Raw genomic sequence first — 27,766 nt, 5'->3', positions numbered from 1 at the left:
AAAATAAGTAATCACAAAGTAACTAACGAAGATTTATTTTGCTAAATAAAGAAGAAAGAGAAATTTTAAGAATATAAATTGGGACGTCCTTCTATAAAAAAGAAATGAAAAAAAATGTGAGAGAAGCTAAGGTAAACCCCACGCGACTGCTTGGTCGTTAAGTGCTTGTTTAGAGGGAAGGAAAGCATTAGGATGACAATATAAATATTATCGACTATTCTTCTTATAACTTTAAATTAACCTGTTAAGAAAAGGCGGGTAAAAGTGATACCTGCGAGGGGAGCAAGTAAAAAGGATTAAGGATTCAATAGGTTTAAGGCCTCCGAGGTAAAGCACCTTTAAAAAAAAATCCTCCGTAGACATCCCTTAAGTGACATTTTTGAAATTACTATCTGATCCATAAATAAATAACACCGCAAAATCCAGCAGATTAATTCAATCACATTCACGCCTGCTGGAATATTTATTTAATAAAAGTACCGAACGTTTTCGACCGAACTGAACATTTCATTTTGGGTGGAACTAACAGTTTCCATTAACATCTAAAAAATATGAGTAAATTCACAAATTAGCAATGATTACAGTACTTTTGATATTCGGTTAATCTTAAGGCGAAAAATACAATAATATTTAATACGAGGGTCGTTTGAAAAGTCCGTGCAAAGTCAGAGAGATAGCACCACAGGCGCGTATCGAGGTTATGTTTAGTTAGTAGCTTCTCTTGGAAGAACACACACCAAGTTTCAGCCAGATCGGTCTATTTCTTTGTGTTTGGCATTCGTATGAATCGAGGGAGTCGAGTGATTTTCAAAAAATGGACGAAAAAGAATTTCGTGTGTTGATTAAATACTACTTTATGGAAGGCAAAACGCCTCAGGAGACTAAAGAGAAGCTTGATAAACATTATGGTAACTCTGCACCTTCGATTAGAACAGTTTATAAGTGGTTACAAAATTTTCGGAGTGGCCATATGGGCACAAGTGACGCTGAACGTTCTGGACGCCCTGTTGAGGTTACTACTCCAGAAATCATTGATAAAATCCATGATATGGTGATGGATGACAGAAGAGTGAAGGTGCGTGAGATTGCTAGTGCTGTGGGCATTTCGAATGAACGGGTACATAATATTTTTGGACATGACAAAGCTATCCGCAAGATGGGTGCCGCGATTGCTCACGCTTGACCAAAAACGAAATCGTGTGAAGTGTTGCAAGGACGGTTTGCAGCTGTTCCAGAAGAATCCGCAGGACTTTAAGCGTCGTTTCGTCACTGTGGATGAAACATGGATACATCACTACGCTCCTGAGACCAAAGAACAATCTAAACAATGGGTTACCAAGGGGGAATCTGCGCCAAAAAAGGCGAAGACCGTTCCTTCGGCCGGAAAGATTATGGCGGCTGTCTTTTGGGATTCGCAAGGAATAATCCTCATCGACTATCTGGAAAAGGGTAAAACTATTACAGGTGCATATTATTCATCGTTATTGGACCGTTTGAAAACCGAGCTGCAAGAAAAACGCCCACGATTGGCCCACAAAAAAGTCCTTTTCCATCACGACAACGCACCAGATCACACCTTAGCAGTTGTGGTCGCAAAATTAATGGAAATAGGGTTCCAACTCGTTTCACATCCTCCCTATTCTCCAGACTTGGCTCCCTCGGACTACTATTTGTTCCCCAATATGAAGAAATGGCTGGCGGGAAAAAGATTTTATTCAAACGAGGAGGTGATTGCAGAAACGAATGGCTATTTTTCAGACTTGGACAAATCCTATTATTCGGAAGGGATCAACAAACTAGAGCACCGTTGGACGAAGTGTATAAGCCTAAAAGGAGACTATGTTGAAAAATAAAAAAGGTTTACCCCAAAAAATTAATTAGTTTTTATTCTTGCACGGACTTTTCAAACGACCCTCGTAAAACATCTGGCGTTTGAAAATTCACCGACTTTCCCCTATCAAACCACTTGTTAAATTAACCTTAAACTTAAAATTATTACAAGAATATAAGTTTATTACTTTTCCACTCCCAAAAATGCATTAATTTTTCTAGAAAGTGATGGCTTATCATTTATTTGGTGTAAAGATTTTTAAAGTAAGTAGTACTTTTCGGAAAAATTATAAAAACCGAACAATAATCCATTTCAACATAAACGTTGCACATAAGATTTCCAAATTTTCCTATTCTGATCTCTCACACACTTATCTCGATTCTTTTCAAACATAGAAGATGTAACTTACTTTGTTGCACTTTCGGGCCCTTAGAATAGCAGGGCGCCTGGAGTGGCTGCCATAGGTCCCAAATTTCAGAGGGCACAAGATAAGCTCAAAAGAACATAGTTTAATAAAAAAGTATTCAAATTGAATAATTAGGAAACCTTTAACAAATAAATAAATAGAATAAAATAAAGTAAAACTATAAACTCCTTACTATTAAAGAAAAAAGTCACAATAAAATTAAAGAAAAATTAGAAAATTCAAACTTCTCTCACTCCATTTCTCTCAAACTCGAAATTTAAGCAAAAAAAGAAAAAGAGTTATAAAGTACGTAGTTCTGACGGGAATTTCCCAGTATCCTGTCTGGTCCATGCAACACAATGATGTTGTAAAACGTAGTAGGTGCGTCAAATTATTGGTTTGCCCCGAGCTAATTTTACTAATTTTACCCTGGGCATTTTAGATAAAAGTTTAAATAAAAAAGTTAAAATGAGAGATTTCAAGTTTAAAGAGTTTTTCGGAGAATAACTGCTAACGGAAACAGCACATAGAATTAATCAAATTACAAGTTTTATTCCTAAATAATAATCATTTATATAATTTTCGAAGAATTTATGACAAAACACACTTTCTCGCTGGGTTAATAAATGAAGTAATCTAGCTGAACCTTCTCCATCCGCTCCCTTTTTACATTTCCTCTTTTATCTTTCTCTTATAGCTTCCTGCATGACTTATTTTCCAATATACAGTACGGTATCTTCTTTTCCTTTTATTAATTGACTGTTCAAAGTGGCAGAAATTGGATTTTTCTTGGTATATTGACAGTATATGTATACCGACCAGGAAGCGTAATGAGTACGATGTCAAGACTTGGATGGTTTTATTTACCAACTGAGAAAAAAAGCAATAAACCCTGCAATATACTCTAGCACCTATAGATTTATTAATAAAGATTGTATTTCAGTTAGCGTTAAAAAAAGAGAAGATATATATTAATTAGGTGAGTAAGTATTGCGCAGTACTCAAATTTAAAATTGTTAATTTAAATTTTACATTTTTTTAGAATTTCGTTACAAAGGGCTAATGATTTACTTTTAAAGTTGTAATAATTGTCATCTGTGATTCTACAATTTTTATTTGAAAGAATTTCCCAGTAAACTTCATTAATGGCACTTCTAGAAAAGAGGGACGGTTAGATTTACTGTACTAATTAATAACCTGTATAATAATCAAATGTAGGAATTAATTTTTATAAATTAATTGGTCCAGAATGGACCTTTACCAACCCTTTCCAGAATGGACCCTTTGCCGAATAGATTTTTCTGTTTTTTTATTTTTCAGATTTTCAGACTGACAGCTCCTTATTTAATTTAAACTTGGTTTAGTGATTACAAACACATTTATTGACTACCATTAGATAAACATTTTTGTCCAAAATTCCATTAAAGGTATTCCGAAAGAGAAAGCGCAAGTTGATTCCTTCTAAAGTTCCTTCTAAATAATTTAATGTTACTCAATTTTCGGAGTTAAAATAAAAGTTGTTAGAATACTTAAAAATAATATTAAAGTTGTGTGAGCGTTGAGTAAGGTTAATTTAAATTCACAATACGGAGTACGGCAGGTAGATACTGATAATTATTTGTGTTTTAATTTAAAATAACTTTTGGTGAACTTTTGTTAATAAACATCAGACTTCGTGCTATACATTTGATAATATTATACAAACGTTATTAAAGGAGAGCTTCAGTAACATAGAACGCTTAAACTATCAAGACAAAGTGTTACAAACAAGAGTACACTTATGCAAATAGTTTACCAAATCATCGTTAAAAAGGTAGATGAAGTCAGGAAGGAACTGGAAATGGACGAGAACGCCAAAGCGCCAGTCCTGGGAGGAGATAATTTCGAATTGTTGAAGTATGCGAGCGAGAAAGTAGTGAAGGTCGTAACATGACTGATAAATGCAATTTTTTGGGAGGCTGAGATCCTAGAAGAAATGTCGCTTGGATACATTTCATCCATATACAAAGGAGAGGATAAAAGAAAATGGGTTAATTACAGGGGTATATGTGTACTAAATACGTTGGCAAATTAGTTGGCCAGATTAATAAGGAATCGCCTAGAAGAGGCATTACACCCTACATTAGAGCAAGGTGGTTTCACTGAAGGACGATCGTGTGTGGACCATATATTTACATTGAGGCAGTTGTTGGAAAAATGTGAGGAAAGGCAAAAATACATTGACCTTGTTTTTATTGACCTTCAAAAAGCATATGATAATGTGCCAAGGGTCCTACTATTTCAAGCACTAAATGGAGCGGGTACTGGTGCGCCACTAATTAACATTTTAAATACAATATATGGGAATAAATGCTGTGTAAAGAATGGGCCAACTGTATCCCCACCTTTTGATATTAATCAACTAATGGGATATAGCAAGGCTGTCCGATGTAACCAACCCTTTTTAAAATTTACATCCATTACTGCGGTAATGGAATAGGAAGTGTGGACCAATGGGAGTACCCATAGCGGAAAATGGGTGCCTTCACAGTCTGCTTTTTCTGATGAACAGGCGATAATTGTGCTGGACCCGGAAGATATGGAGACATAATCAGAAAAAGGTGTACCAGGAATGGAGTCTGGAAATTAACTATGGGAAAGCGGAGTAAATGTCCACCAGGAACGGCAGCGAAGTTCTCTTAGGAAATGGGAACAGAATAAAAAAAAAAAAAGGTGAATTCTTTCAAGTATCAGGTTTCGATCATCGAAGCAAACGGTTCGTTAGTTGAAGGAATGAAAAGAAGGTTAAAAGCTCTGGACGGGAGGTCGGCAGGGATTTCTAGACTGAAAAAGAGAAGGAACGAAGAAATAAGTGGGAGATAATGGTGGTGAGAGGTAAGGTTATTGCGTTTAGAGGAGAGGAGATTGAAACGGTTTGGACATGTGGTAAGGATGGAGAGAGAAGAGAGAATGTTGTAATGGCAGGTGGAGGCCAGAAGAAAAAGAGGGAGACTTGCTAACATGGAGGGCCTGGCTAAACGAGAGCCTACTAGGAAATGGTTTGCAAGAGGAGGATGCAAGGGACAAAGAGAGAGATGGAAGGAATATCTTACGAGAAAATTTTGATTGAGGAAAACCTCAGCTTTGAGGAAACTCCTATAAAAAAAATTAAATGAAAGGGATTACATGATTTCTAGTTTAAGTTTTAAATCAGATATCAGGTTTTCATTGAGAAGAGAACTCCAGCTAGTGAATAAAATAACGTTGCGTTGATTTTACGAATAATAGTAGCACTTGACTAAGATGTGATTCTTGACATTAATTCAAACAAATTTAAACATAGGCCGCATAAAAAAATTGCTTCAATGAGGTAAGTACAAATTAATAATTTTTTTTTTTCTTTTTCAATTTGTCATTCCAAACTTATTTTCTTGTTTATCGCCAAATGGATTCTGCGCCCATGCGAACTTAAAAGATTGGTTGCTCGGAAGGTACTTTGTCTGCCTCCACCATGGCCACGATGGCGTGTGTCGGATGACAGATGTACACACATCTGCATACACTATGGAAAAGCATCCACTTGATTAACTCAGCCTCCCTCCCTACTCGATGATAATGAAGACAGTCAAGATTGCAGGGTGGGTGGTACGATACGACGATTAGAGTAACACCAACTTGCCGAGATGAGGTCCTTTTCTCCTCCAGCAAGGCTAACAAATTCTACTGGAAAAGTAGAGGATCTGCTTCTAAAAAATGGTGCTTCTCGCTTAGAAAAGTTGCCATTACTTGTTCAGCGAAAACAAGTGAAGCCAGACTTAATACCTGTCACTAATTAGGGGTCGGTGACTCGATAGTCTATGAGATGCCTCGTAGCGAAATATGGGCGGAAATGCCAACCCCCATTCGCTATCGCCACTCGACCCACTGAGTAATGAACCTTCAGGCATTATTCAAATCCTGATGAGTACACTAGATAAACTTGCCCTTAAATGAATATAACAGCAACTTAATAACTAGGTACTAAATGTGCGGGAAACCCAAACAAGGAACAGAACAGATATGGTGTGTTTTATTTTCACTTCTCTCGCTCCATTTAGCCTTATTGCGCAATATCCACACATCCACCTTCTATTGGTTTCCAAGTACAGTGAACCAAACTATTTGATTACCTCGTACACCAAGTGATTATAATGAATATTAATTAAAATTATCCTTATACAAAAGTAGGAGAGCACTTACCGAATATTGGCGGTATGCGAGTTCTTAAGGCGGTGAAAGAAACATTTAGCTGTATTAGAACAGCAATTCTGGAAGTTTTCCAGGGATCAGCATGCAAATATATAGGTTTCAGCTTTTTAGATATTGTACACTACAGAACAACAATAACTCACTTCTGTTTTAGGCGCGTAGCATTAACATTAGTGATGGGCTATTTGAGCGGACTCGTTCCATTGGAACGAGTCCGATGGTGGAACGAGTTGATTCAAATCCCTATTTTTAAAAAAAGTGATTCCGCCCCGCCCCAAAAAATTTAGGCAAATAAAAATGAAAATGAGGCAGCAGAAGGTTTGGAACGATTAAACATAAGAACAAATGTCACGCAATTTATTATATTATTATATCATTAAATGTTAGCTTTCCCAGTTAATAACAAAACTATATTTCTTTAACACACATTGAGTACTATCCCTAATTTCCAATTGCTCTGATAAATATAAAATTAACAACGTAATACAAATATTAACACAAAAATAGGCTAGTCAAATATAAATTAAAGCAATGCAGTTTTGTCATTATCTAGCTTGACCACTAGAAGACTGGAGTTAACTTACTTCAAGAGTATTCAAGGTAGAGAAACGGAAATGGGTAGGAAATTATTCCATAAAAATTCTAACCCTTCAAAATTATAATTACTCATAATATTTATTTACTAAGAATTGAATATCAAGCTTTTAAAATATTATCTTATTGTTTTACAAAAAGAAAAAGCTGTGTGCTTAATCTTAAACTTAGCGCTGGACACTTACTCTCATCTTCATTGGCGTAAGTTTGAACGTGTACATGTCAGCTAGACGGTCAAAGTAAAACTGGGCCAAAATTTAGTATTACCTAACTGGTTTACTTAGTGTAGTATCCCTCCCACTCTATCACCTATTTCACAAACATTCATCGATTAAAAATATTTTTTAGTTAAATATTCGTTTCATTGGAATACAAAAAACATTATAACGCTTTCTTAAGATGATTTGAATTTTTAAAATTTGTTTTTGTCCATTACTCTTATAAAATACGAAGAATTTCAAATAAAATATAATATACAAACACAGAATGATCTAGTGTGCAGGTGGAGTCAGTCGTAGTTACCATGACAACGGAACCGTTAAACGACTCCGGCCCAGCTCTAGCATTTTCATTGGTTAAATCCACTGGAGTTGGTGGAGTCGAATCCGGAGTGATTTAAATCCTTTTGAAACCGGACTCGTTCCATTTTTTCGTTCACTGAATCTAGCCAATAGAAATTGCTGGAGCTGGAACCGGAGTTGTTTAACGGTTCCATTGCTATGGTAACGAGGACTGACTCCACCTGCACACTAGATCATTGTGTTTGTATATTATATTTTATTTGAAATTCTTCGTATTTTATAAGAGTAATGGACAAAAACAAATTTTAAAAATTAAAATCATCTTAAGAAAGCGTTATAATGTTTTTTGTATTCAAATAAAACGAATATTTAACTAAAAATTATTTCCAATCGATGAATGTTTGTGAAATTGGTGATAGAGTGGGAGGGATACTGCAGTAAGTAAACCAATTAGGTAATACTAAATTTTGGCTCAGTGTTACTTTGACTGTCTCACGGTCATGTACACGGTTAAACTTACCCAATGAAGATAAGAATAAGAGTGTCCAGCGCTATGTTAAAGATTAAGCACACAGCTTTTTCTTTTCGTAAGATAATGAGATAATATTTTTAAAGCTTGATATACAAGTCCTAGTAAATAAATATTTCTTTATTTATGAGTAATTATCATTTTGCTTGAAGGGTTAGATTTTTTTTTATGGGAATAATTTCCTACCCATTTCCGTTTCTCTATCTTGGATCCTCTTGAAGCACATTAACTCCAGTCTTCCAGTGGTCAAGCTAGATAATGACTAAACAGCATTGCTTTAATTTTTATAATTGACTAGTCTATTTTTATGTTAATTTTATATTTATCAGTGCAATTGGAAATTAGGGATAGTACTCAATGTGTGTTAAAGAAATATAGTTTTGTTATTAACTGGGAAAGCTAACATTTAATGATATTTTTTAATAAATTGGGTGACAATGTTACTAATGCATAGGGTAAGTACAGAGACCGGAATCGGTGAACGAGTTGTTGGAATCGATTCCAACCCTGGAACTGATTCAAATCCAACGAGTCCAAAGACGGACTCGTTCTGCCCATCACTAATTAACATTGAATACGTGAGGAGTCTTGAGCTAGTAATGGGCTACTTGAGCGGCGGATTCGGTCCACTAGAACGAATCCAGTGGTGGAATGAATTGTTTCAAATCTCTATTTAAAAAAAAAAAAATGATTTTGCCAAGGCGAATAATTAAAATTACTTTAAAATTTACGCAAAAATAGCGTTTACGCTGACATTTAGCTGTGGTGGAGCTATCACTGATACATTCTACTTTAAAACCTCAATCCACATCTCAATAAAAAGCCCGGCAAGTTTAAACTACAGATTCTGGAAGCGAGGGAATAAATTCTGAGCTTTAAGTAGGATATCAATAATGCCAAAATTTAATTTAAAATAATATTTTAATTATTAATTCTTGAATATTTTAGTTACTTAACACAATGTGCAAAGCTATAAGAGAGGTGTACTGTAAATTAAACATTAGAATAGGCCGTTCGCGCCAAAACATCACTACATTACCCAGAAGTTTCAAACTTGAAACTTTCATACTTTTTTTCATTAACTTCGTAGGTGATTAAATTTCCATAAAAAGTAATAACTTAAACGTCGATTTTGGTACAAAGGTCAAATTGGTAAACGAATCAATTTTTTGAGGAAAATTTTACTCAATGAAATAATCAATCTTCAAATCAAATTTGTCTGCATAATAGAAATTTATGTGGAAGTAGAGCATTGAACTTCCGCAATGCCCAGAATTACTAAAACTTACCTGAGTTAACGCATTAGAAAGTGGAAGAATCGTTTGAAAGAAGCAGATATCTCATTCGGAGAAACCACATACGTAGTGTTTGGAACACCCACCCATTCCTCCGAACTAAGAATAAAATCTATCGGAAATTCTAAACGATAATATTTATAATTAAATATTGTTTTGAGTTTATTGTGTGTATATGATGTACACTTACAAAAATATAATAGGCTCTTCATATAATCAAAATTAACATAACGAAAACAGACTTCCATCAATAACTGCTGTGAAGTTTTGGCAGTTACAAATATAATATTTATTGTTTATTTCACAACTAGTGAGTTTTAGTAGTGTTCTTTAACACTTTAAGAATTTTGGAAGAATTAAGTCGTGAAACTAACGGTTGCGAAAAATCTTATTGATTCTTATTTTCAAAAATCACATTTCTGTTAAACTTGAGAATTCGTTACCTTCAAGAAGAGTTAACTAAACATTCCTGGGCAAATAGGAAGTATTGAGATTGTGATTAAATTTTAGTTAGCTATGTTTTGCTGGCAGGGAATTAAAAATGTGGACTGGCAGCGAGATAAGGTGAAAAGCTGTCGTCTTAAAATGCGTAAACAAAGTACAGAATCATTTTAGCGTCCAGAACTGTTGCTGATAAATGGATTTTTAAAACTGTTACTGTTTTAACGGTGTTAGAACTCTTTACTGTGACGGCGTTAAAATACAAATGCTGGAATATCGGTAACCAAAGAAGGCTGAACCGATATGTTCATCTAATGGCAATTAAAGAATTAATCACATGCTATTGAGAGAAAACTTCTGGGTACAGCAGCCTTGTCAGGATTTGGTTAAAAAAAAAAACAGTTCGCTCAAAGGGGTCTAGGCAATTGCCTGTGTATAAGGCAGCGCTGAGAGCGAAATAAATTTAAGTAGCTTAAAAGTACAACAATGAAAGGGCTGCCTATGTTCAATGACAGTTAAGCCACTCTGGCCTGAACACTCTCCTTAAGCTAGAGGCAGCGAGCTAATTACTTTGAATGTAGAGAAAGTGATATTTTATTTTATTTTTTAAATTCACTTCTGTCTATATAAACTTATTGGATCACTAAATCATCAAAAAGTTCGTATCACTGTTGAGTAAACATATCTCCTAGTCATACACATACATATGTACATTTTTGTAACGCTTTTCTCTATTTATTCATTTATACAGCGAAAATAGTTCGTTTAAATGTCCCTTAGTTAGCCATTTCAGAGTTTATTCATTCCTGGAGTAATGCAGCGGTATCTCTGGGGAATCAAGATAGAATCTAAGTGAACTTAGTCTGCTAATTCTAGATCGGACAAACTCTTAGCTCTGCTATTGCATTTCTATTTAAAGTTTACGGTCTTTTAGAACTATAGCAAAGACATTATCCTTGGCAGAGATTGCAGTAATTTTTTTTTTTAATAGCAGAAACAGTTTGCTAGAATGCCATAAAACTTTCACTATTACCATACAAAGGTTACAAAATTACCGTCAGTATTTCACTTATGATAATGCATAATAGTTAGAATATAGTAGAGCCGCGCTGGCGTAGAAAGAACTAGCTCAGTTGCGGCTTCTGCCATCTGATGGTATCTTATGATTCATGTGGACAACTCTACCAACACAAACTGGCCTCAGCCATCTCTGGCGTCGGTCTCCTCTCACGCTTACAAATCACCCAAGCATTTTTTTTTTTTTTTTTTGCTAGCTTGGTCTCTGAAAAAACCCATCGGTATCTTATCATTCATTAAAATTTTAGTGCTTTTACGTTAAATGGGCATTTAGTTAATGGATTGCAATTAAAATGCTCAAGCACCCAACTTTTATTGTTTAGCCTCGACTAGATAGGAAAACATGATAGACTGGATCTAATTGTAATGTCAATTTTATATTTAAAACAAGAGGGAATACTTCCGTCGAATTTAAACTGTTATATTTTGTTTTTGAATTAAGCTAACCACGGACAGTCAACAGCATAAACACTACAAACTCACAGAACTTTTGTAAAAACCTCTTTTTTGGGTTCAGTGGACCTCAAAAAGTATATTTCCTGTTAAAACTTAAAATTGAAAATCTACAAAACTTACAACAGGAGTGAGAAACGGAAAAAAACGTTCAAAAGTGTTCCTTTAACTCCCAACATTAGCAACATATTGAGTTCTCTCTAACTATATATATAATAAAACTGTAAAATCTACCCAAATAGCACATTAGATAAGTTGAATGTACTTTCTTCCTAGAAAAAAGTTTCAAATAAATAAAAAATTATCTGGAAAGACTGAAAACTTAATCTGCTAAATTATTATTTCCAGCTGGCATACGACTTTATTCGCATTTTTACAGAAACTTAATTTCTGTGGCCCTGATGATTACTGAAAGTTATCTAAAATATAGTTATGCCTAAACTTAAACATTAAAATAAGTTATTGGAAGGTGCTAAAGGAATAAAGATGGAAGGAATGAAAAAAAGGGAACACAAAGAAATTGAAAGTGATAGTGAAGCAGCTAAAATTTTTAGACTGTATTTAGTTTAATATGGAGGATGATATTGTACAAAATGAAACAGATGTATTGGTTTCCAATCTTTGGGTGTATGAATACCTTTTGAAACTAATTCATCAACTAGTTGTACTGCTAATGCTAATGCACTTTGACATTATAGTGATTTAGATAAACATTATTATACTAAAACATAATTTGCAAATATAAATAAAATATGTCTCAATTAATGGGTAGCAATTTTTATGAATTGAATCAAGCAGAAGTAGATAGTGAAAATTTTGAAAATATTTCAGTTCAAGTAGCTATATAGTGGTACAGTCTGTATATGCACACATTTAGCAGAAGTAGATAGTGAAAATTTTGAAAATATTTCAGTTCAAGTAGCTATATAGTGGTACAGTCTGTATATGCACACAGAGTATTTTTTTTAAAATCTCGTAATGGAAGGATTTCAAAAAACTGCACTTTCACACTTTTATCTTCCCTAACGAAGTAAGAGAAACTGTACGGACAATTTTGCTGGTTTTGCAATTATAAAGAAATTTGGTGTCGAATTTCTTTTTCAATTCAAGCATATTTGATGATCTGAAAAGCATCAGCAGAAGTAATATAACTAAGTTCAGCAAGTATGTCATGAGAAATGTAATAACCTCATATATTGTACAGGTTGTTAAAATTTAAATTGACAGCAACAGAAGTTGTAAACATCCAAGACAACAGTGTTATCTGCATATCAATATAAGTTTCCTCTTCCTGTATATATCAAAACCCAGACTTTGACTATTGTAGTGCAAATTTGAGTCACCTTCCAACAGTTCAGTCCAACTTCTCATTGCATCTTAACTTAAATACTAATCACTATTCTCTTTATTCAATTTCATTAATAAGATTAACAACTAATTGAGGTGTGCATCAACATTTTTGAGGTAATTGGTGCACGCTGCCTTTTTCAGTGATCTTCCGACTTCCGGACAGCATTCTCTCATTACAGACAACAGTTTCACCATCGGATATTGGGCTGTGAGAGGCTCCTACGAAAAGGAGTAATAAACAACAAAAAAGTGTATTATTTTATTCTTATTTTTAATTAATTCGAGTATTTTTTGGATCCTGTTCTAAACTCATCTTTTCCTCTAAGCCCAGCTTATGCAAGTTAATCATTAAAACCAGGAGAAAAAAGTAAATCTATTGGATAGTGATGAAAGCCGTTAGTTCGCCAGGTTGGCAAGCTTACACAGCCGTCCATCCGAGGAGGTCGGCGTTGTGTTGAGATGGTCGCGTGTCCACCGCCGCTTTAGTCTAGACTCTAGATACATCCACCATTCGATGTGCTTGCTTGTCATCAGTTTTAGATTTAAAAGATAATTGCATTTTAAAATTTTACTTTAGTAAAATCAAATTTCTTTCTAATTTACATAAATAAAATACATATTGTAGTAAATTGGAATGTTTGATATTTGGCAACCCTGTAGAGGGTGTAAGAGAAGGGCTGACCGTTAGGGGTAGCTAGAGGGTTGCAGGTAGTTGGAGACATTCCTCAGTTGAGAAGAATTTAGTTTTGTCACTCTTATGAATGTTATGATTTGTGTGTTATGCCTTATGAATTAAGTGAATAAACTATATTTAGGTTAATTTGTGTTTATTCAACCCTTATGAGTATTAAGTAAATTATTATTATGTTTTATGTGTTTTAGTTTGAGTTCTCTCCCATTTTTATTTCATTTTTATTTTACAATATATATAAGGAATTTCAGAAGAACGTTCTGGTTGATGGAAATAAATAAATTAAGAGATTATTTCATGATATGACAATTGAAGAAATATTCGAAATTCTTAACTAACTCATGTGAAACAATAAATGTTGCCAAAGCAATTGGCGTAAATTGCTAATGACTAGCGTGAAAAAATCTTTTAGCCAAGAGTTTGAAGTTTAACTAAATAGCTAACTGTTGATCAGTGTTGGAAATTCATTTTTATGCCAAAGGAATTAAAGGAAATCGGATTATTTAATTAAAAGAAGCTTATATTTTCTTCTTTTCTATGGAAAAGACTTTAATCCAAGGGCTTACGTTCTTGACATCTTTTTTTTTCAATTAGATTTTTAATTTTTAAAATTAATAATTTCTTTCAATTTTACAGGAAAATTATTTTCCACTGAAAGAGAAGTATATTATCGGTTACGTGATGTGATGATTGACCACTCTAATAATATGCTAATGGAAACTGTATTTTCTCGGGGCGGGCGCTCTCCAAACTAGCGAGGGTAAGTAAAATGGAAATCTGGCAACAGCTTTTGTAAATAGCTTCTTCAACATGGGAATGTAGTCAGTCCTCAGTTTATATAGGACATAGGAGTTGTATAAACGTTTGTACTTGTTTTTCAACGTTCCTTTTTACAATATGCGAATTTACTGCAAGCTCTGGCAATTTCATTGTAAGTTTCAATTATCACTATAATCAGTTACCCTTTCTTGCAAACATCGACCAACATTCTTTTATATCTATCTAATTGTGTTACAAACATTTTCTTGGTTACAGAGAATTGATGAAGTCGAGATTTTTTTTTTTTTTTTGTGTGTGTCCGTACAATAATGTTCAGCAAACATCTATGAACTGTTTCATGTCTTGTTTTAAAGGCAACCGGCCTTTTTCAGTGCATTGCCAGCCTCGGATAGCTTTCACTCGTTACTGATGGATACTGCCCATACCGGACAGTATTCTGCAAGAATTCCTAGGAATTTTAAATTTAATTACATTAAAAAAAAACTTTGTTAAATTGAAAAAGTTTTCTTGAAGAACTTGGTTCATTTTCGCTTTTGTAAGTTCATTTCAGTGATTTGCATTATTTAAACATTGTCTTTCACATAATGAATTAACTGATATTTATTTCGATAATCAGATGCTTTGTCATTTTAGAAATAAATGTGTAATTTTTTCTTAAAAGGTAGATACATATGAAGATGTACATATGTAAGAGTGTGGAACTTGTAATGCTGTTCCAAAATGTTCAATTTATTTAAAATGCAATGTGGTACAAAGCTCTCTACTTCCAATCATCATAATTAAAAAAGATTTACCATCTTTTTTTTTTCTCATTATATTTAATTAATAGGATTCATTTAATATTACCGTCATAGTGCTACTACATCATACTGCTACTTAAAGTACATACGTGTTTAAAAACGAGAGAGAGTTGAATGTATAGTAAAGTTGAAGTAACTTTATGATTCTAAAAGAAAAGAGGTTTGACTGGAAAAAATAAAATCATGATTGATTATTACAATGCTTCGTTCACTATTTAATTAATATAAATTGTAAATATGATATAAACAATTATAAGTACATATTTATAAATAAATATATACTATACATTTATAATAATATTAATTCAAATATATTTAAGAATATTCAAATAGCAAGCCGATAGGGATATCAGAAAAAATTAATTAAAGAGAAACTGTAGGAAGTTAGTGAAGATACAGAACAACACACAACAGTTATTTAAATTTAAATTAATTTTCTTCAAATTTAATTTTCTCTTGAGCGCTCGCAAGCCAAAATAATTTATTCAATACACAAGTTCCGATATGTTCAATATAAATATATATATATACAGAATGTCAAAGTTAACATCAAACGTTAACACATTAGATTGACACCAAATCAATGTCATGTCACTTAAGCGATATAATCAGCTTTATGTTACAATAAATGTATTGAAATGGATGGTTGGTTACAAATGTCGAATTTGGAAAGAATATTTATTTGAAGTTGCTTCATTCCGAATAAAAAATACAGGGTTCTTCAAACTAGTCACGAATTTTCGGGTTTAGGACTTTTTTCAGCAAGAACGGTGTGATTCGCTATCAATTTCTCTCTGTTATATTAATAGCCACAGTTTTCAACCAATCGAAAAAAACTAACTTTCGAGTTGTGAGGGAGAGTTGGCAGATAGTTTCTAGCAAGTAATTTTAAAAGAAATCCCCCTCAAAATTGTCTACCTTCTTATTAATTCTCATGATGGATTTAAATATGTTAGCCAAAGTGGTTATATTTTCTGTGGTGCTTGAAATCATGTAGGTAAACTATTTAGGTTGTTAACCTTAGTAGGTTTATTTGCTAAGCTGTAACTATTTAGGTTGTTGAAGATGATGAGAGGCTAGGCTTTAGGGAGATAAAGAGATGATCTCCCAGTTAACATTCCACGATGACTTACTGATAGGATTAAAATTATTTTTAAATTTAAAATAAATTTTTCTGTTTTGTTAAAGCATATTTTATCAGATGGGCGCAGTTAAGTTAATATAATAGAATAATTTAATTAATTAAAACTAATAAATGTGGGTTAGTTTGAAATTAATGATATTCATTGGCTGCTCTAATAATGCTGATGTCCAGTTTGGATAATACTATCGGGGAATTGAATACTATATTAGGTTTCTATACTAATTTTCTAAATTGCTATTGAATTAAAGCAAAAAATGAATTAAATGTTATTAAATGAAGTTTGTGCTTTATAGCTGTTTTATTTACATTAATTATTCACTAATTCCGCAATGGTAACTACTTTAATTAATACTGATATTTCAAGAATAGTATAGAACAGCACATCGTCTAGTAATAGATGATTGTATAATTTTGCTTTCAGACATTTTAGGTTACGGAGCACTGCACTACACCATCCTGATATCCCAACACTTCCTCAAATTGTAATCACTAACTACGCTGATGATACAGCAATCCTTTTCCTCCCGCTGTGACCCTAATCACATTTATACCTCATTTTATGAGCTCATTGAATTTAGTGTAAAAACTGGAGGATAAAACTAAATAAATCAGACGTATAATATAGACAATAACTTTCTCACTACGAAGACAAAAATTCCAACCAGTACTGGAAACCTACATAGGTGCGTCATGATCTACTTAGACAGTCATCTAATGAGAAAACCTCAGAAGAGTCTTAAAAGACAGAAATTTATCAGACATTACGTCTACTAAGGGGACTCCTTGTGCCCAAATCTGCCGTGACTGTGCCTAACACACTCTTCAAAACTTTCCTCAGTCCGATATGGACATACAGAGCAGAATTACCCCATTACGTTTCAGACACAATCTTCAGCACGATTTCATTGTTCTATTTGTTACTGAATTAATCAATTACCATTTCCAAAGCCCCGATACCGACAACATCAACCTAACCATCAAGCAAAATCCCTCAGTACACCCTCGACCCGGCAATCTACTGTGACTTTTGAAATGTTGCTTTGCCAGAGATCTCGTTACTCACGACTTCGGGAGTTCTAGCTAAGTCTGGTATCCCCCAACACGTATCTAGTTCTAACTTACCATAACGTATAACGCTTACCATGACATTTTAGTAAAAATAGATATGAATCTAAAAATAAATAAACTGGCCAAATGTTGAAAAGAAAAAAACCTCCTGGCGAAAAATTCATTATTTATATCTCCATCATTGTTACGTTATTAAATTATTTAAATGGTATATTGATTGAAGAATTAGATGACAAGCTAGCTGTAATTGAAAAATTAAAAAAATATAGAATAATATTTACAATAAAAGAAAAGAAAAATAATTATCATAACAATAAAAAGCTGAAGAGAGAAATATTGCTTTTCACAGTAAATTTTTGTGCCCCTTAATATAAATGTATTTCACGAATTTAATGTTTTATATATAAAATCATATATATAAATGATTAATCATAATTAAAAGTTTAATACTTATATATTTTGTCATTAACCTATGACAGTTTAATATAAATTATCTAGTTGAAGACAATAACAAATGACCATTCTTCAGTCCATGCTTACAAACACCAGCCCATTGTATGAAGATAAATGACTTATAGTTTTTGAGAAACATGTTTTGGACAAAACAAATAACGTAAAGCAATAGTGTAAGGCAAGTGGAATTTATGCATATGTGGCATTAATCTTATTGCTTTTTGATAAATGCAACGAAACACATTCACTTTGACGGATGAGTTAATTTACTTGCTGTGTGATCAGCTAAATTAAAGGAAACATTGCTTATTCACATCCTATATATTAGATTTGAACATCGATAAGATAGATTACTGTGGATTTTTATAAAAAAATAACAAACTGTATTACATAATTTTCCACATACTTACTGTTAAAACAAGTTACAGTAAAACACTACAGGTGTCATTTGTTGAATATTTTGTTAGGAAATGGCACTGTGTCCATGTATTTGTGTGTGTTTATTCTTTGGGTTTATGAAATTTATTTGTCAACTTTATCTACATTATTTCAATAGAAGATATAAATCAGTACATTTCAGTTAAAAAAAAAAATCACTGATACTGCACCATAGAAAAAGTTAAAACACAGAAAAATCGATTCAGTAATAGACACTTCTCGTATGGTGATTATTATGGAGGAATGTGGAGGCACTTTAACAAAACTTAAACTCTGCAATTTTCCGTTTTTAATCCATGCTGAACACACCGCACAGACAAACCATTTTGTAAAAGTTACATTTTGTAGTTGAGAGAACTCAAAATTGTTAAGAAAACTGAGAATGAATTGCATCATCGCAATACATCTCCTTAAAGGAGTAAGAGTAAAACATTTGTAAAACACTAAAGCATTTGTGAAACTCTACTATTACACACAGTACTGAAACAATTAATTTTTAGTATTTTTTTTTATAATTAAGGGAACTTGAACGGTTACCAGCCACATTTTGTGTGCAACATCTGTACACATGCTGACAAATTTTTCAGTTAGCATTCCTGGATATAATGGCCCCCATCAAGTGTAGCGTGCATTTAGTCAGTCTACTAGCGTCCATGTGGTCCAAAACGCGATAAATATCAAGCATTTATTCTGAGCACGCTGTAATTTTTCTTCCAATTATAAATTTTCTTGTTACCCGATTGCAGGCACTTTTGAATTAAAATATTTATATGAATTAATTATTTTCACGCAAATATTGCTCAAAATACATTGCATTATTCTAATTAAAGCACTACAGTAGTAAAATATACATGTTACTGCAATTTTAGAAACAAAGGCAGTAAACATTAATAGCACGTAACTGTCATATTTTGCACAAAGAGTTAGGCGAGGAATGGCGGTCAAAGTGTGCACGTATGAGTTTGTTGGCTTAAATAGGCTACAAACTCTACAACAATTATCCAAATGTTATACTAACACAACAATTATACACATATATTCGGTTGTTAAGGGCCGGCAGTCTACTTGCCCTTCTGCCTGTGAGCACCTAGTTCATGTTCAAGTGATTGACGGCAAAGTACTCCCATTATAAATTATAGAAGAATTTAATTAATATTAAATAATGTTAACTATCTTTTTCCTTAATTAAGAGCTTAGGTAAGTTAAAAGGTTATTTAGTTAATGAATTTGTTGATTTTACACTGCAATAGATCAAAGTACTAATTCATTCTAATGTAAAAGTGAACTAATTTTATGAAGACTAACTAAACATTATTTTATTTGTACATATTTCTTCAGCACATAATATTCAAAAAACTTAATATTTTGGCAATATATACTTTTATAGACAGCCGCTTCTACTACTTTATTCCAACAATATTTATCACTCTTCTGTTTGTTATAATGACCCCCCTAACTGCCTCCAAAGCCGCTCATAAATGCATTTCTTTAACTTTTAGAATACTTACGTTTCTGTCGTTATTGTCACAATCATTTCTCAATTTCTCTTTCAGTCTAAAACTAAAAAGAGTCTTCACTGAATCTTGGTAAATCATCCTTGGTAATCATGATTTATTCTAATATATTGAAATTTTTGATGTTTTTAAACTCTGGCTTCAACCAAGCCTTCTGATTTCGCCGAATTTACTCTCTTCAATCAGAAAATCTAAGACTATTGTTAATGGTGCCTTCTATGTGTCAAACCTAATCTAGCACCAAGACCTCAACATTCCTTTCTATTTCAAAGTATCTAAAAGTAAAAATTAAAAGTTCTCCAAGAAATCCCGTCACTATCCAAACACACTTGACCCTCTTCACCGCCATGTAAGTTCCTCTACCCTTCTTCATTACCAATCAAGGCGACTCAAACGATACTTGCATGTATTATATCAGGTGAAGTCTCGTAGTGGCAAAAATAAAAAAAATTAATAATAATTAGAGAAAATCTATCAAATTTAAAAAATGTGCAAGGCGAAAAGTTCAGTTTTTATGAAAGTTCATTAAAAATATTAATAGTAATTCTAAGATATGTCTATTTAGCCCTTTCTATAATCTTTTTTATTAATATAAATAAATCGAAACATGCTATTTAATGCGTGTGATTTTACTTCAATCAACCTAACTATACCATCATTAATTACATTATTACACTCGCTAGATCATCTCACATGAAATAGAAAATAATAAATATTAAGAAAAAAAATATACCTTTTGAATATGTAACAGAGGTACAATGTTGCTTTGCTAATTGGTATTAGTTGGAATAGCATATAATGAGAACTCAAAGTTAGGCATGAATTAGAATTTCAATAAAATATGTATAAAACATAGGTACTAGTTTATTTCCTGCATAAATGCGGATGCAATTGTGCAATCAAGCGTTACATCGTTATCTAGTTGTTCCACTACTTTTAAAGACTTAAATACTACACAGAGTGAATATATTTGCCTATATTATTGACGTAGGCTGATAAAAAAATAAAACAAATACTCAAATAAAAAATATTGCTTGAATAGTTCTTCACGAGGTGATCAATTAATCTCAGTTTTTGATGCACTTCATCCCATGGGTAATAGCCATTAGGAGGTGCAAGAATCACTTCTTTCAATTTCCCCATTCTTAGAGAAAACGCCATTCAACCTGGAACAGTCCGAATCAATATACATTCTCTTAAGAGGTAGAAATTAATACCTTCACAGTTGGTTCTCTCAGAAGTTTCTTTGAAGAAGTTGCGACTAAAAGCCACATTAGCGGAGAATAACCGATAACACATAGCAGGACTTAACTAAACTAAAAGTGTGAGTGCAGCGGCACTTCATGTAAGCTGATTTTTTTTAACAAAATTAGAATTTCCGTTAAATATTTATATTCTACAAAAGTTGTACAAGTGGAGAGGTTGTTAAGAATAGAATCTGCTCCCACCGCTCCCCCAAAAGTGCCCTTTAAAGTAAAAAAAATTAATCATATGTATAAAAAAAGGTACAGATCTACTACTGATGATCTGTGGACTTATACATCATATCAAGAAACAATAAAACTAATGAAAAACTATTAAGGGTTTTAATTAATAGTCAATTATTTATTAAAAATAGTTTTTCTGTTAAAAAATTAGAATGAGGAAATTGCTATAGTGCAGAATCTTTTTAGTACTAGCAATATATTTTTTTTAATAAATAATTTGTCTTTTATATGTTTTATGTATCTTTTGTTTTATAATGAAATGTATTTTGTTTGTTATATGGTACTTCTTATGTGTTATTTGGTAATTTATTACATGTTAGATGTAATGCGGAACATGTAGAAATAAAAAATAATAACGAATAAATAAAAAGGTTTTTCCCCGGGAACACTTTCAGTTCCCTTTGGACATTTTTTTATTTTAAATAGGTTTCTAGGTAAATAATTTTCACTAGACAAAGAATTTTGCGTTTTGGCGAAAGTAAAACGCCCTTTGCGGCCAAATGTTGTGATTAGAGTGGATGGCAAAGCGCAGTCATATTTTTATTCTTTTGTGTTGTTTCAGTGATGGAAAGAAGTAAAGGAAAACTGAGTAAAACAAACAATTTCACCTACCTATAGACCAACTCGGGTTTCGCTTTTTTAACTTTTTAATTGGAAAAAGCAAACTTTCTTCGGAAATTAATGCCATATGGAAAAAACTATCATAGCTTCCGATAAAGTAAGAACAAGTTTCATTTTTAATTTATTTATTATAAAACCTTATAAGTGACTGGAGGATGCAATGGCTGATAGTAATATTCCGTTTGTTAGACACACTCATCTGAGTAATTAACTTCTCACTACTCTTTAAAACTTACTAAACCTTGAGAGTTTGTTAATATTACTAACAAAAATAACCGTAAAACTCGAGAAATATTAGTTAAACTTATTTATTAGGTTAATTAAGTCTGGTAATTTAGCTGACCTAGTTTTATATACACATATTAACATGCAATATTTCTCACCTGATATGTTCTCAACAACACATTCACCAGCATTGTTTATTACTTTAATAAATTCTAATATCGCAAAAATGAAGAAAGTTTACTCGAGGAGAAAATATATCTTTGATTGTTTAGGAAATGAGGGCTAACGTCCTTCAATCTGAGGCTACCGATAAAAACTATTACTATGACTATTTTAAAAACAGAATATAAAATTCAAAAGAAACGTTTTTTTACCACCATTATACACTTTACTTTCTCTAGTTCCCACATTGTTTACATTATTGTAAGGGCTGCGAATCTAAAAACCTGTTCTTCATAAGTTTTGCTGGGCTCTGCCAAAGTCCTCACAAAGCATTGCCTAATGCCATCCACACAATTTCTCTTGTTACAATTCTCCACCTTAAGCACTTTTAAATCCAAAAATTTTAAACTATTTTTAATTTTTGCTAAAATTATCCAGAGTAAGAAACTGCATTCTGGTAGTCACAGTTAAATGACACGTTTAACACCCTTCCACCCTTCACAGAATGCTTTAAAACCAAACTAAAAAAAATATTAAAATGAAAATTATAGGTCTAAAAGATAAATCAAAAGTAAATTAATGCATATTTTTTCAAGAGGGCTTTACTTCTAACTACCAAATTAGGTGTTAAATAAAGTCCAAGGCCTATACCGGGGATCGATCCCAACAACCACCAATACATCTTAGCATTGCTTAGAGCTCGTCTGTGCTGACACCTGATAATAGATCTAGTTGCAAACGAAGTATCGAGAAATCCTAGGTCCTAGGTGCCATTTTCGAAAAGTCTCAGAAAACTTTAAAATACATTAAGTAAAGTGGAAATTTCAGTTATATGATTTTGGTACGTTGACAACTTATTTAACCCTTTTTCATAACAAGGCTGTACTACGATTGGTACTTGGGGACAGGTTCTAGTCAGAGTTTTTAAAAATATTAATAATTATTTATTATTTTATAAACCAAATAGTATATCCGATATTAACTTCTTTTTTTTTTTGAGGTACTCTGATTAAAAAAAGAAAAGAAGATATCAACAAACTTGTCAGTGTATATATTGTATCTTTAGTCAGTGAGTGGATATTTATGAATAAAACACAGAAATTCAGCTTATTACAAGATTGTTATTTCATTTCTGTGCCACCATTAGTCGTGGCAATAAGCTTTTGGACCAAAAGTTAACCTCCCATGGCATCCCATTTTTTTTTTTATGCTATTTTAGTAAACGGTTCCAACTACTTTTCTTAAACTTGAAATAATAATCAAATAAGGGCAGATATAGCGTTTATTCAAAGAATTTTCAAAATATATTGATAAAATTCTGAATTTGAAGGAAATCGTTTAGCCAAAATGTCACTTAGCTGAGTTAATTTTGATGTTTTAAAGGAATTTGTTTTAGATTAAAGGAATTTTGTGCTTCAAGATTATTTTATTATTTAAATTGCTACGGGAGAACGTCGTGTGAATATGTGCATCAGAATTTTTTATCCACATTTAGCACTTAATCCTTATATTAAAGCACTATATATTGAAGCACTGTATATTCAAGTAGCAATTTGTGAGAGTGCTTAACGTTGCTTCGCCCACAAAACCCTCTAAAAGTTAATTTTGTGTTACGTAAAAATGACAGGCGTTTAGTTGCTGGCTTAGTTAAGAAGTGTAAACAAAATTGTGGTTAACATTTTTTGAAAGGAAGAAATTCTAAAATTCAATTAACTTTTTTATTTAAAGCTCAGAGGTACATAAACACTGTAGTAACAGCTTGAGTCGACATATTTAGATAGGGAAACGGTTATTGGTAGTTCTATTATTAGAACGTTTATAATTATTTTTTCAACGGCAACTTTACTGCAATAATTTAAATTTACCTCGCTTAAAAAAGCACATTCTATTGCCTATGTAATGTACTACAAAACTTGTTCTCTTATGTTTCACACCAATTTTCTTCCTTTTATAGGGGCAGAATTCTAAGTTATACTTTAAATTATATGTTTGGAGGTGAGCTTCGACCTTGAGATTTCAGTTATTCAAAAGGCTATGTTTCAACCACCAGTTGGATATAAAAATGGTGCAACAGAGAATATGACCCAATCATCCCAAAATATGTTATCAAAATGTACTGTCCATAGATGTCAAAAATGTATTGCACTTTACCACAAGAATGTAGTCCGTTTGATCCCGTACATATGAAGCAAATCACATCCCACCTTTTCCTTCAAATTAAACCTCAAACCAGAGATCAGTGGAACATCACCGGTCTACACTATAATTGTGCGGGAAAGACATTTCATCTTTTTTATAGAGCTCTTCACATTAGTTATACTTATTTATAAGGAGCCAGATTATTTTTGGGCAGTTTAAGCATTAAATTAGCCGAGAGAATAACTCTCGAGTATTTTTAATACTTACTATTTACATTTCTTCTTCGTTGTGTCTATTACATCTTGCTCCCTTGCTTTTTCTCATCTTTAATATCTCAAACTATGGTGATCAGGCTCAACAAACCAACGGAATTTTAAAAATGTTCTGTAGGATTTTTGTTTAAATTGTTTTTCCAGTTCAGTATTTTTTTAAATTTGGAATTTACCCAATAAAGACCACTGTGGCTTACTCTGATTTAGATGCTCTCCACTAATTTCTGGATGCATCTCAAGAACAAGGTTTACTTCTTTCCAAGAAGATTTCTAACTTTTCGATTCCAAAAATTCGGTTGGAGCGGTAAATGAAAACAGAAATCTGAAAGCAATTCTCTTTGGTGGTTAAACCACCCAGTAACTTTTACCTCTAATTAAGTGAACACTGAATTAGACACATTACTGTTAAGTTTTAGTAAATTATTCATGCAAAGAATGTGGCAAGTATTTATGAAGAAAATGTTTAGGAAGATGTTTTACTCAGAATAAAGTGGAAAGTGCGAATTCTCTCACTTAAAATCCTCAAAACCATCAGGAGAATTAGTGAAATATTTTCATTTAATTAAAATTTTGTTAATACTTACAATTTGTAGAAAGAGAAAACAAATCCTTGTCAACATCTTTAGGAAGTTGATCTAAGTATTTTGAAAGATCATTTTATTCTTTTTCTAACTGGACCAACTTTACTGCTTACATTCACAAGAACACAGAGATTGTTCATTTTGTCTGGCGTGACTGTGGAGTAAAGAATTATTTCTTTGAAGTGCACTATTTGTCCTAGTTTCTTTTTACAGTATTGATACAATCGTGATAAAAATATGAAACTATCAAAATAAAAAAACTATATGAATAAGTGTTACCCTACACACCGTTGCCCCGGCGTAGCTTCCGTGGAGACGGGGGTGGGCCGAGGTGTAGACACACACAAAAAAAATATAAACCAAGAAAAGTAAAATAAGATCAACAAAAACAAAAAAAAGAAAATATATAGGTGTATATGTGGTGCTTGGGCGCCACGCCGTTTAAAAATAGACTTCCGCAGCAAACGGCGAAATCCACGGGGTAAGGGGACGAAGGTAAAAAAAACAAAAAAAGGCAAGTGGGAGTAAGTAATACGTATAATAACAAAAAAAACTATTAAGCATAAAAAACAAAAATAATGACAAATGCAGCTCTGTTTACTGGTTCGGTTCGAACGTTACGTTAATTACGTAACTAGGTATTTAATAATCTATCTGGAAACAATAATCTTACTCCCTAAATAAAAAAAAAGCATATTTACAAGAAAAACGTATTTACATGAAAACTGCTATTTATCATTGGAAAAAAAACCTTTCTTAAGGAAAAAAAAACACAACCGGAAGCTTCCTGAAACTTTTAAACCAATTAAAATGAAAAGAAATTACAAATAATAAAAGAAACTACTTTTCTAAAAGAAAAGCCTAATATAAAAAAAATTATATACAACAACACAATAAATCAAACTAGGAAAAATGATACAGAATAAAACAAAAGAAATAAAATTCTGTAACTATAAATAGCCTGCAAGAACCCTTCTCCTACACGGGAAATTATCTTATTTAAATGTTCAAAATAACAGAAAACTCACCCCAAGCCTGACTTTTTTTTCTTTAATAGAGTAAAGGACTATTTACAGTGTTCCGAAGCGCCGTCTTCTTTCTTCGGGATCCCACATGAAGATTTTCCTGTGCTTTTCCTTCTTCCCTTTCCGTTGTTTCTTCCGTAGAGCGTAATCCCCTCGATGGGAAACCTTACCAGAGGGCTGTCCTATGCCACTAGTAACGCACTCACTTTACGGAATTTTCCCAATTTTCCTAATACGAAAAAAATTAGAAAATCACATCCGGCAAGCCGATAAAAAGGGAATCCAGTGCACCACTTCTCTCAAGCGCTACTTCACTCACACTATCTCTCTCGCGAGCTCCGCGCACCCCCCCACGCGCCGCTGTGTTTACATCTTCGCCGACAAACCTAAGTCCAACTTTACTCTATTATACTCTATTGTACATATCAATACGTACACATAAATGTATTCTTGGCATGCACTTGTCATTAAATCCAATTATTTAACATTATTTGAAATTAAAATGGTTACCAATTTTTGTTTCCGAATTTTATTCGGTAACAATTCCCCCCTTGCCTCCGGAGAGGAACGTCGGGAATGGAAAAGGAAATGAACGGAACGGGATTAGGGAGTGGGATGGGGATGGGGTTTCAATTGGTCCACGTGCCAGCAACCTAAGGGCCTGCCCTCCAAGTCTTCCAACTCTGCAATTACGTTTGACGTCATCCTTTTAATTCTGCACTGCTGGAATTTAGGTGCAAGTTTATTTGCGAAGTACCTACTCGCGTCCGACTGCGCATGGCTCTTCTTCCAGACTATTTCACCGGCTTGAAATTTGGCAGGCCTTCTTCGTAGATTATAATTTCTTGCTGCCTTTTCGTAAGCCCTCGCCAAACGGTCTTTAACTTCTTCGAAAAGAAGCGGCATCTTTGCTAGCTGCTCCAATCGTTCCTCTCTACTACTCCCAGGAATCTCTTCTTTGGAGTCCAATTCTGCGTATTCTTTACCCGACCTCTTCAATTCTCGACCGAAGTTGAGATAGGCCGGTGTAAACCCGGTGGCCTCGTGCACCGCTGTTTGCAGAGCAAAGCTGAGCTTGGCTATTTCCCGATCCCAAGTCCGGTGGTTGTCCTTGACGTAGGATGCCATCATCGTCTTTATGACGCGGTTGGCCCGTTCGGTTGGATTGGCCTGTGGATGGTAGGCGGCCGTAAACCAGATCTTCCCACCGTAATCTACAATTAAATTTTTAAACTCATGACTGGCAAACTGCGTTCCATTGTCGCATATCACTCGCTGAGGAGCTCCAAACCGTAAGATGACTTGTTCTTCGATTAGCCTGGTGACAGTCTTTGCAGTAGCTTGCCTTAAGGGTAGAAGGATGCTGTATTTGGTGAAGTAATCCACTACCACCAAAAGATATCGGTTCTGTTTTGATGACAGAGGTAGCGGTCCCATTAGATCTGTTGAAATGACTTGCCAAGGTTCGGCGACCAGTCTAGATTTGCCCATTAGTCCTGCCGGTTGTTGTTGCAAAGGCTTGTTTTGGAGGCAGATGCTGCATCTGGCTACATAGCGCGCTATATCTGCCGCCATTGCAGGCCAATAGTATTGCTCTTTTACTCGCTGGAGAGTTTTCCAACTTCCCAGATGTCCGGACAGT

At 33.4% G+C, this 27,766-nt stretch overlaps 2 protein-coding genes across 14 annotated transcripts in view; one reads left to right on the top strand and one right to left on the bottom strand.

The window, feature by feature from the left end:
- LOC141452374 (neuroligin-4, Y-linked-like) overlaps positions 1-6,630 on the bottom strand; it is a 232,185-nt gene extending 225,555 nt beyond the window's left edge. For all 12 annotated transcript variants that reach the window (XM_074124418.1, XM_074124423.1, XM_074124422.1 and 9 more), the window contains exon 1: positions 6,456-6,630. The gene's annotated coding sequence lies outside the window, so the exon portion shown is untranslated. The remainder of the gene's footprint in view (positions 1-6,455) is intronic.
- Nlg3 (Neuroligin 3) overlaps positions 1-27,766 on the top strand; it is a 613,493-nt gene that overhangs the window by 96,666 nt on the left and 489,061 nt on the right. The gene's annotated exons all lie outside the window — the stretch shown is intronic.

Source organism: Rhodnius prolixus, unplaced genomic scaffold (assembly GCF_049639745.1).
Source record: "Rhodnius prolixus isolate KJV_2025 unplaced genomic scaffold, Rpr scaffold_3, whole genome shotgun sequence".
NCBI lineage: Eukaryota > Metazoa > Arthropoda > Insecta > Hemiptera > Reduviidae > Rhodnius > Rhodnius prolixus.
The sequence above is the reverse complement of the archived record's forward strand: the minus strand, read 5'-3'. Positions and strand labels throughout refer to the sequence as shown.